Below are 11,802 nucleotides of genomic sequence, written 5' to 3'. Positions count from 1 at the left end.
TTGGGTAGTTATTCTAAGTAGTTAATTCTCCCAAAGTTGAGGAAGTTATTTCAAGTAGTTGAGGAAGTTATAAAGTAGTTATAAAGGTGGTTAGGGTAGTTACCTCAGGTGGTTACCACTTCACCTACATATGCCTCATTATTATTCAATGTAGGGATGCCACTTTTTCACAAGCTTTGTATGAGAGACTTGGATAGTATTATTCAAGAAATTAAGCAATAGAGATCAATTTGGATGTGTGTTCAACTTATTCTCATGGGTTATTATCAATGTTCTTATGTTTAATTGATGATTACCTAATGCTTTCCCTTTAACATTGAATGTGAAGAAGATTATTTCAAGTTGTGGTATCTCAAACTTGATTATATGGAATTTATTTTAAACTAGATTCATACCTTGTATGACGTTCAATCTTTCTTTATTGTTCGTTCTTTAAATTTTCGAAAAATCCAAATACCCCCATTATACAAGGGAGCTGCCCCTCTCAAACGCAGAGAAGAATTACCATTTCTTTGAGATTCTTCAACTGTTGAGAATGCTTTGTTGCTAATTACAGGGCAAAACAGAGTTTTTCAAGAAAGTTTCTTAAAGCAACAAATCCGTTTACCAACAATCTTGAAACTAGCTTACTCTATTTTCTAACCCAAAGAAATTTCTTCTGAGTTAGGAACATCTCCCTTCTTCTTATTGTCCTTGGTTTGACTGTCTCCCTTATCCATCTGACTACTTTCCCTCTTCTCACTCTCAACTATATTCTGATATGTTGTGTCGTTTTGGTCATTTAGGTAGTTGCCTTGTGAGTTCTTCTCTCCATCATTAGAATCCCATCCACTTTTCTCCAGCTCATTTTCCTGCTGGGAAATCTTATCTTCCACTCCATCCACCGTTTCATTTCCTGATTCCCTAGCTAAATCCTCCTCATTTCTTCCAATCTGGGACTGTTTCTCCTAATCCGAACCATCAAAAGGAAGATCTTTCAAAGATTTTTTTGTATTATTATATGGGTTCATTTCCACCTTTTTCCAAACCCTGGTTTGGGTTTGAGGTTTGGATACTTTGTTTGGGCATTTTTTAGCCCAATGCCCAACTCTCTTATAGTGAAAACAGGCAAAGGGTATAGATTCATAAACGATTTTTTGCATCCATTTGCCAAGTTTAGAATCTGTTGGCATATGCACACTCCAATGAGACATTGTAGGTGATTGAAGGTTTTGTCATTGATGGCAACCTTACAATCCTATGACACCGGCAAGGCATCCCACCGGCACTAGCAAGATCAGACTCTACACCGGCACACAAACCATCGGCACCGGCAGTGAAAGGAAGCATACCAACACAGAAGCTGACAAGAATTTTGTTGTTAATATATTTTGTTTATTATTGTAAAATCATTGTAAGCCGACTTGGCAAGTTGTAAAATGACTCTTATATAAGAGAGATCATTGTAGAACATTTTGTAATGAGAGATAGAGGAATGTAATTAGGCGAAATAAGGCAGACCTATTATGCGAATTATAGGTTAAGGGTTTATGTAAGAAGCAGAGCAGAAACCGGTACTGAATCTAGCATTATAGATGCTATTTCGAAGCAGTACAAGGCACTGGATTTATATAATCCATTTTGTAAGTCAGTGAGACTTCCTATTTTGTATTTGAGCAATGACCTCTAGGCACTTGGCCTTCCTGCATGTGCAGGCCCCTCTTGTAACAGTAATATTCTCTTATTGGCCAGTAAGCGAATATTGTGGGTCACAAATCTCACCGAGGTTTTTCCCACACCGGGTTTCCTCGTTAAAATATTGTGTTATGGTGTGTTTTTCATGTGGTTGCTTTTGTCTCTATTTATTGCATTACTTTCTGTTTACCGGTACACAGTATTAATATGCTCTACATGTTTCAAGTTAAGAAAATCTTATAACCGGATAGATATTGATTCACCCGCCCCCCCCTCTCAGTATCTGTGGGAATCCTAACAGAATCTATCTCTATCTCCTCTGGCATATCTGTATCAGGCCCAACTGCTATACAGATTCTAGCATAAATGAGTCTTCTTTTGGACATCGTCACCGGGTCAATGGAGAGAAGCTCCCCGAAAGCATTAGCTATTCCAGCAAACACATCTTCCTCCCAGGATTCCATTGGAAGACTTGGAAGCTTTATCCATACAGGCACTTGGACCACAAACTCATCATCCAGACCCGAGTTAGGGTACCATTTCTGGATATACATTATATATTTACCTATCATCCAGGTTCCATTGCAGAAGATTTGTTTGCGGTCTTCCTCACATGAGAAGGAAAAGGAGAGACAACCTTTATTCATAGCTACCACATCCACCTAGCCTTTTAGATTCCATTTTCTCTTCACGAATCCGCGAAGAACCTCAATGTTAGGTCTCGCCCCAAAGAATTTGCCTATCAAGGTACTTTCCATCCGAGCAATATTATGATCTATAATTTGATCAGGAATGGATATGGTGTACTTTCCCTGAGAAATATTTGAGATATATTCAACAGGAGGCAAAGTGAACTTACCTTTAGGTTTGATGTCATACAAAGAAGACCATTTACCGATCTTCTCAAGCTTAGGTCCACGTGATCTAGGACCCCCACCTGGGTCCCCCGAATCCAAAGGGGCATCGAGTTCCAAACCATCTGATCCCTCCCCCTCCAAAGGGCCGGAGAGTCCGCCTACTACCTGTTCTCCTCATGCTTCTCCAGGTCTCCCACCCAAAAAAATTGAATTTTGGGCCAGACCATTCCCCTTGTCCACTCCGCTCTACTCCATCATTGTTCGATCCAATATTTGGATAATACAGTGCTTCAAGATTAGGATGTTGTTTTGAGTGTTTCCATAAAGTTTTATCAGAATAGTGTCAGACAATGGTGCTTGGGGCAACCTTATCCTCACCTTTTTGTTTTTGTGAAAGTTGGTTCTGTATGTCTCTATCCTCTTTTCTTGAATCTATATTTGTTGCCTTCAGATCTTGCCACTTGCACATACAAAGGAGAAAAATGATATTGTTGATCGGGGTTTGCCTAGGTCAACCCCCAAGTTTGGAATTAACCGTTAATTGAAATAGATAAATTAAAATGGAAAGCTCTGAAGAAGAATGTTGAATATTAAACCTCAAATTTATTGTAATTGATAATGTTGATGATGTAATGCTCTTTGAATGTGACACACAAGTGTTTATACAATAGCATGACATGACAAGACATAAAGGAATTCATCACGAAAGTATGCTTTCATGAAGATTGTTGCAACTTGTTGCTCGATAATGCTCAAATCTAAAGAAAGCTTGAAGGATTTGATGGGATGAAATGGCATCTTAATGCTTGTAGATGGAGGTGGTATGATACAATGCTTCTAATATAAGTGGATGATGAAAATGAATTGAAAGAATGTTTTTGATAAAAAAAAGCAGCGTTAACAAGGGCGTTGACCCAATACAAAGAGACCTCAATCCCTCAACGATTAGCGTTAACTATTGCTAATTGTTTTTGAAACAAAGCAGCGTTAAGAAGGGCCTTGACCCATTACAAAGCCAAAGGCTATCAAAATTAAAGACCAAGCAGGGGTGCAAACCCCAAAAGGACAAAGTCGAACCGGCTAAACCAACCAATCAAACCAACAACACCCAAACCAAATCAAGAGGGGGGAGAAAACCTCGACTCTTGAGAAAGGAGGGCTTGGGAAAGGTGGTTAGAATTTCCTTTCCGCCTATGACAAACCACCGTCCAGGCAACACTATCACTAGGAACTTTCGCAAAAGAAACAGGCGGGGAAAACCCTGCAAAGTCACTACCAGACTGCTATTGCAGAGCGGCAACAAGTTGTTGCAGCGGAGCAACAACAAGAGAAGGAACGCTAGGAGCAGAGTGAAAGTGAGAGGTAGGAGAAACAGGAGGAGGATCCAAGGGGGCGGAAGGGGCCACAACAACAGTAACATCAACCAGGGCTTCATCAGCTGTAAGGGGCACCTCATCTTGGGATGAATCAACTGAAACAGAATCTGAAGCATTAATCGTCAAGTGGTCCTCTATAGCATCTTTCCACCAAGTAGCAGCACCTTTGCGGCGAGAGAGAGAACAGTCAGAAGCAAGGTGACCCGTTGAGAAACACCTTCGACAGCGAAATGGGAGGCCCTCATAATCCAGCGATTGAGACCAAGGCCTGTCTCCAACCATAAGAACTGCATCCCTAGGGAGGGCCAGCGATAAGTCAACATCAATTAATAGGCGAGCAAAGGTAGAATGACCCATGGAGAATGTGGCATCATCAACCTTCAAGAAGCTGCCAATGGAGTTACCGATGGCCTCAAAACAAGAAGGTTCCCAGAAATGGAGGGGGAGATTGGGGAGGCGGACCCAAACCGGACGAACAGAGAGAGATTTTGTAAGGGGGTTGAAGGAAGGAGTCCAGGGCTTAAGGGAGAGAGAGTGATCCTCCCAAGACCAAAGCTTACCCAAAATCAAGTCACGATCTTGAGTAGAGGCAAAGGAAGCAACAAAAAACCCCTTAGCACAAGGGAAAAGCTCAATGCCATAAGAAATATGGGGCTTCCAAGAATCACTCACCCAGCGATGAAGGTTCGGGAAGGAAGGCCAAAACCCAGTAAATTTGCAGACCAAAGCACTGCGTTGATAGAAGTCCACATTCTCCATAACCTCACGGCCACAGACCACAACAGGAGAGGTCTTGGCACAAGGAAGAGGACGAACCCCCCTAGAAGGCTGGGCAGCAGATTTAGCCACACAGGCAAAGCTACGCATCCCAGCAAAGGATCTGGGCATAGCAGTCTCACCTGCACGAAGGTCGTCACTAGCCCCAGCAACAGTCGCCAAGGTATCCAAATCCAAAAATGGATCAGAGACACCAGGTTTGGGAGGGACAAAACCACCAACAGGGATCTTGGCATCCAAACCCCCAACATTAGTACCCAAAGCCGTAGGAAGACCTTATGTAGCAGCAAAATCACCCAGTGTAGCAGACAGAGCCGCCACGACACCAACACCAGAAGTAGCAACCACGAGTGGGGGAAACTCACCATCGTTGTGGGAACCACCAGTGACCCACCCAACAGCAGACCAAGGCACCAATTCTGAAGAGGAGCATGGAGCAGCAGTCGCAACCTCAACCTGGCCAGAAGCACGACCCAGCGCAGAGGGGAGCGGAGAGCCTTTGCTGGTCCATGCAGTAGCAAGCACATTTGAAATGCAGGAAGCGGGAGAGCCGTTGGGGAGCGGGTGCAGGAGAGACATTTTGAATTGAAAGAATGTTGTTATATAGGTTTCTCAAGATATTTCATAAATTAGGCCAACCTTCAACGATAATATTGAGACATGAGGATCAAAAACCAATTAGTGAGAACCAAACACCAACATTTTCAAAATTGGGCCCAATTTTGAGGGCCAAGGATGCCCCTAACACCCTTGTTTAGGATAAGGACACCCCAAATACCCTTGTCCACCCAAAACAAGGTGAATAAGGTGCACTCAGTCCTAGGATAGAGGTTCACATCACCATGTAAACATATGACATCAATTTTGCAAAATAAAGGCCAAAAATTGGCTTGGATGAAAGCTAGCAGAAAACACACTACAGCAGGGGCACAAAAAATATTGTAAAATCATAAAGGGTTACAATTTATGACATTAAATTTAGCCCCCACTTTAGTGGGAGTATGAGTTTACACAAACTCAAAATAAAGGAGAGAGAGAGAGAGAGAGAGAGAGAGAGAGAGAGAGAGAGAGAGAGAGAGAGAGAGAGAGAGAGAGAGAGAGAAAACTTCCTACACTAACCTTGAGAGGAGGGTAATGCAAAAACTTTTACAGATCTATACAATAGTTACATAAACTTAACAAAAATAAACATGAATAGCATACATACCACAGCACAATGATTTACATGGGAAAAACCCTTTTAGAATGTTTTTTTAAAATTAAAAAATAAAAATAAAAAATAAAAAATAAAAAATAAAAAAAATAAAATAAAAAAACCTCACACTCCAAAAGTCGCCCATATATTATTAAGAAATCAACAACAAATTATAAAATACTTGCAAAGTAAGCTTCTTATAGGATTATCACCAACATAGATCTAGGGGCAACGCAATAGCTATCAGACTTTTCAAATACATCACAATAGACTATCGTAATACAATGCCCTCATAAAATAAGGTTACCTTCTAGGGAAAACAAAGCACACAAAATATCCACAATTAGATCTATGATCTAATTATAAACAACCAAGATTTACAATGACAAATTATACATAAAATGTGGCTTTAAAGGTGTTGCCCCTGAAATCCTCCATCAAGGCACGCAACACCCGGATACCCTGCCAAGGGTCATCCCCCTACACCCCACAAGGGGGGTACCCCCTGCACTCATTTATCAATAGTAACCTTTTATTATTGCAAGGTTGAGACACCATTTTCCTAGAGAGAGAGAGAGAGAGAGAGAGAGAGAGAGAGAGAGATCAGTTGTTGGGAGCAAGAGTACAAAGAGATAAGACATCACTAAATTCAAGGGAACAAGCACCCAAGCTTAGGATCTTAACTCAGACAATCACATACAAGGACACGCATAATAAAACTAAAACAAAGCTAAAAAGGGCAAAAGAAAAACAAAGACAAAGACACACAAAAGAGGGTTAGTACTAAAAGTAAAAGCTCCAAGTCAACTAGTTGAAGGGACCTCAATAATCAAAATTTCTCAACCACTAATATCATTCTCAGAATGGTATTGCAAGAGCACAAGTGGTCACATGGAGAGAGCAAGAGCATAGAACAAGTGATGAGGCAAGAAACCATGATCCAACGACTAGCAAGGTATGTTATGCTATGGGTTCATGGGGGAAGTAGAAACGAAACATGGATTCCACGGGCTATTAAGTTGTGATATGGTAGGTGATCTGTGTGTGTGTGTGTGTGTGTGTGTGTGTGTGTGTGTGTGTGTGTGTGAGAGAGAGAGAGAGAGAGAGGAAAGGAACATGAATTCCATAGGCTAGTAAGTTGTGTTATGCTAGGTGATCCATGAAAATATGAATTCTACGTGACAACAAGTTGTGTTATGTTGTGTGATCTGTGTGAAAAAGGAGAGGAAGAGTCAAAAAGGTTTAGCAAGTTGTGTTATGCTAGTCAACCCATCCTAAAATATGGTGCAAGGAGAGTCAAAAGGTCCAGGAAGTTGTGTTATGCTAGTCAACTCATCCTGAAATACAGAGATTGCTTAAAAATGCTTTCTTTTTACAAAGCAATTGATTGGTGCAAATTGAAAGATAGTTAAAAGGCCTAGCAAGTTGTGTTATGCTAGTCAACTCATCCTGATATGGTATTGTCTGGTTTTATGAATGAAGCATCTTGTCTAAGACTTTAGGTTTGGTTTTGAGTATGCAATAGCCTATATAAGACAAATGAAAGGCAATATTTATTTTTGGAAAATGACACATCTCATTTAAGACATCAAGTCTAATTTCGAGCATGTAAGAACCCATATAAGATAAATGGTAATTGATATAGGTGACCAAAAATGCAATAAGGAGGCCGCATATATGCCCCACCTTAAAATGTCAACATAACCTTGTGTTGATGTCTTGAGGTAGAAAGAAAAGACAAGGATAAACATCTTCAACACCAAGGAGATATCCTTTAGTGAACAATGTGCATACACTCCAAACTAAAAAGAGGGCATAGCTCTTTTGAAGCAAGGAACAAATAGTTGTAAAAGAGATATCTTACAACAAGCGTAAAGGGATACTTTTGAGACATGCATGATTACAAATATGGAAGAGGGAGGAAAGACTAGATGAATCTCTTGCTTTTTAAACTTTATTGTTCTTTTACTCTATGATGGCTCCATCATTTGAAAACAATTGCATTGCAACACTGAAAAGTTCATGACCATATTGAGTCAATTAGCCTCCATTCATGGATACAAGAATCCCATTTTGGTAGAATAAAAATATCTGATTGATCCCAAGTGTGTGAATTAGGTGCAAATCAGAGTGTATAGGTCTGATTAACACCTAAAATAAGTGAAAGTAGCAAAAAGTGTGTATCGAGCTTATAAGTCCAATTTGCACTTAAGAAAAAAAAAATCATAAAAGAGGTGTATATCAAACTTATAAGTCCGGTATGCACTTTTTGAAAAGCTTAAATCAAAGAGATGCATATCGGGTTTATAACCTCGATATGCACTTGGTAAGACCGAAATATGAAGGTGCATATCAGGGTTATAAACCCTATATGCACTTCATACCACAAAAATGCAAGTCAAAAATAAAATGGTGTTATTCAGGTTTATAACCCCAACTCGCACATGGGAAGTTCGATTTGGGTGCGAGTCAGAGCTACAACCTTGACATGCACCCAGGGATAACACTTGAAAAAAAAGTAGTGTTGGGTGTAAGTCGAGGTGGTAGCCCCGACATGCACCACAGAGCAAAGCTAGTGGGGTTACCATCCCACCTTGCACCAAGGTAAGGTCGCAAAAATAAAAACAATATGTATGACGAGGCCATGGCCCCAACATGCACGTTGGAGAAAAAAACTCTGGTTCATGGCGAGGTCACGATACCACCATCCATCGAGCTAAGGGTATCTCAAATACACAAAACAAAATAATGATGTGGGTCGGGTTGAGGGTCAACACACATAAAAGCCGAAGCTTTGGTGTGTATTGTTAATATTAAAATCTGACTGTGATAAATCACAAAAGGGAAAGCATAAATACATACCCAGATAAGATGAAATCGATCACAAGCAAGAATAGCTCTGGCACAAAAAGAATCACCACACAACAAAGAAGAAGAAAAAGAAATTCGATTTAAATCATACTCTCAAATGATTAATTACCAATATGTGCTTCATAATGGTGTAAATCAGACTTATAGGTTCGATTTGCACCAAAATGCCCTAAATGGTGTAAATCGAGCTTATAGGTCCGATTGACACCACAAAGACTTCAAAGGTGTAAAATCGGATTTAAAACCCGACATGACACCTAGTGACCAAAATGATGCAAAATCATGATTTAAACCCGATTTGACACCAAAACAAGAAATTTATCTCTCCAAGTTAAAATTTGAAATTTTAACTAATAGGATGAAATTCCAAGATCGAATACCAAGTATTCAAGGACAAATGAGACAACAAAAATATCACAAAAACTAACCTTAGAGAAATGAGAATGAATTCAAAAATTCGTAGGGGGTTATCTTGTTTTCTCTCAAAATGGAAACAAGGATAACATATCAAAATTATTTTTTTAAACACGATAACTATGGATGTGGGTACCTAAGACTCTAGAATTGGCGAAGGCATCAAATATAAAGCCAAAACTCACCAAATCCTTATTTTTAAACATTGCTAAGCTTGAGATTCTAGACCTTTCGGCTTCACCCCAAATTTTTATTTGTCATCTCTCAAAGGTAGGATGATTATTATTAATGACAAGTTTTGTAACAAATATACTCATACATCCATTCTAATTACTATAAAAAGAAATTAATAACCTCAAAATTAAATTCAAAATCTTAATAAAAAATCATTTTTCCCCTCATTCATTGCAGCAATATAAATTTGAGAGCAAAATGTGTTTCTTTAACTATAAGGAACCCAAAGTAATGCATTGAATTTTTCCAAAGATGCTAACTACAAAATCTTTATATAATGAGAATGATGAAATTAAATTGTAACTTTTCTTGCATTAAATTGGATGATGGCAGTTGTTGCAATGCTTCATACATCCTAATCATCATCTCACCACTGTTTGTCAATTGCAGTTTGAAAAGGTTTCTTAATATAACAATTCTTCAAACATATCACCTTATTTTCATAACATGAAATATGGATAACTAGTATGAAATAGTTTAGCTTGTTGGCAATAAGTAAGTCCAAAGTAAGGCGGGTTGGGTGTTCGGCTGAGTCACGAGGATACCTCTAGCACAACAACAACAACAACAAAAAGCTTAGCTTGCTAATTACACAAATGTAGTGAGAACAAAATTTTCATGTCATACTATGTTTATTGATTAATTACAATACAAAAGCCAATGGCAGATAATTATCATAAAGACCTCAAACTTCAACCCAAATATTTGAAATAAGTAATGCCTTCTTGCATTCAATTGGATAATGACAATGTTTCAGAGCTTTGTACAACTACATTGTTCCTTATCTTACCACAATTCATCAATTGTGGAGTGAAAGGGTTTCCTCTCATGTACCTTGAGGACTTGTCCCTTATATTTTGACCTTAGAGATTTCAAGGATGCAAGAATGGGTAGGAAATGTTCCCACCCTATAGTTAATTGTTTTGTTTTTTTTAAACTCTCAAGGACAACCATTTTTGGATAGGAAATGGCAAAGTATAGCAAAGGCTAATTAGTCATCTCTAAGACAACCCAAACAATATATGCAATTTTAAAAATTGAAAAATTGGGTGGGATGCCCACAAGGACTCCCAAACTCCATTACACCAACCCTAAAACTACAAAAGTCCTAACAACCCAAAAAAAATCATTTGTTATTTTCCATATTGTAAGGAAGACAAAAAAAAAAAAGAGAGTGAAAAGGGAAGAGTGTCAAAAACATTTAACTTAAATGTAATAAAATTATGAAAAATCATAAATGTTGTTGTCCTTGAAACTTGCAAGTGACGCTACCTCTCAACCCCACTACCATTGCCCCAAATCTCTGAGGGGCATTGCCCCTCAACTCCACTAGGGGCACTACCCATTGACCCCACCTACAACTTCATATAGTAAATTAAAGAGGAATGGGCACATTAGAATGTCAATCCCAAAGATGCCATGTAGGTTGATAAGGAAGAATTGGTTTAGATTCCTCTAGGTGAAGCAACCTCTCATGGAGGCAAAGCATTAGACGTAGACTTAGACTCTGGTTTTATTGCAGTCTTACCAAGTATTAATTAGGGGCAGCAACATAATTTTCATGTTTTTGTTATTTTGTAGTTGAAACTTGCAGCCTTTGGCTTTTGTTGTAATTTTTATACAATATATATGCACATTGATGAGGAAAACAATTAAATTTTGGGAATTTGTGTCAACTCTCTTATAAAATCTCAATTCAATTCTAATGTTTTTTATATTGATAAGTTAGATTGGAAGGGCCCGAACCATTGTTAAACAACATAGCCAAAAGGCAGATGAAACGTGTACAAAAAGAGTGAGGTGCAACTGCAGCCAAGCTACCAAATAACAACTACAAACAGATGATAAAGTTGGGACCCCTAGGATCCCACTTAGACAATACCAAATCTTGCTCGATTTGACTTCTCACCTATCACTCTAGCATGGGTTTGGGATAAAGATTTAGGAAGACCTTTCTTCCTCTTTTTAACAACAATCCCAAGAGATACCATCCTCTAGGTCCTTAGAAAAAGGGTAAGTGAGGGGGCATTACTCCTCAAAGAGCCCATCAATGTGCAAAGGAGCAATAGAACGGTGAGGCGAAAGGTGACCCTCCACCACAGGAGCAATCTGAAATTTATCCATAGCCAAAGGCAAATCAAGCTATGAGATTGGGATAGGAGGTTGTCCAATAGGGTCTGAAGGAGCAGAAGGAGAAGGGCTCATTAGAGCTGTACCAGAAGCTAAAGAATCATTCTCTTGAGAAGATTCATCATCCTAAGGGGAGCCATCTGTCAGGGAATTAGGGGCAATGATTAGACAAGTGATCTTCATTAGCATTCTTCTACCAAGTAGTTGTGCCCTTGCATTGAGAGAGAGGACAATCTATAGTTAGGTGACTGATGGAAAAGCATCATCTGCATCT

The sequence above is a fragment of the Cryptomeria japonica genome, chromosome 1 (genome assembly GCF_030272615.1).
Source record: "Cryptomeria japonica chromosome 1, Sugi_1.0, whole genome shotgun sequence".
NCBI classification, from domain to species: Eukaryota; Viridiplantae; Streptophyta; class Pinopsida; order Cupressales; family Cupressaceae; genus Cryptomeria; species Cryptomeria japonica.
This window is presented reverse-complemented; position numbering follows the sequence as displayed.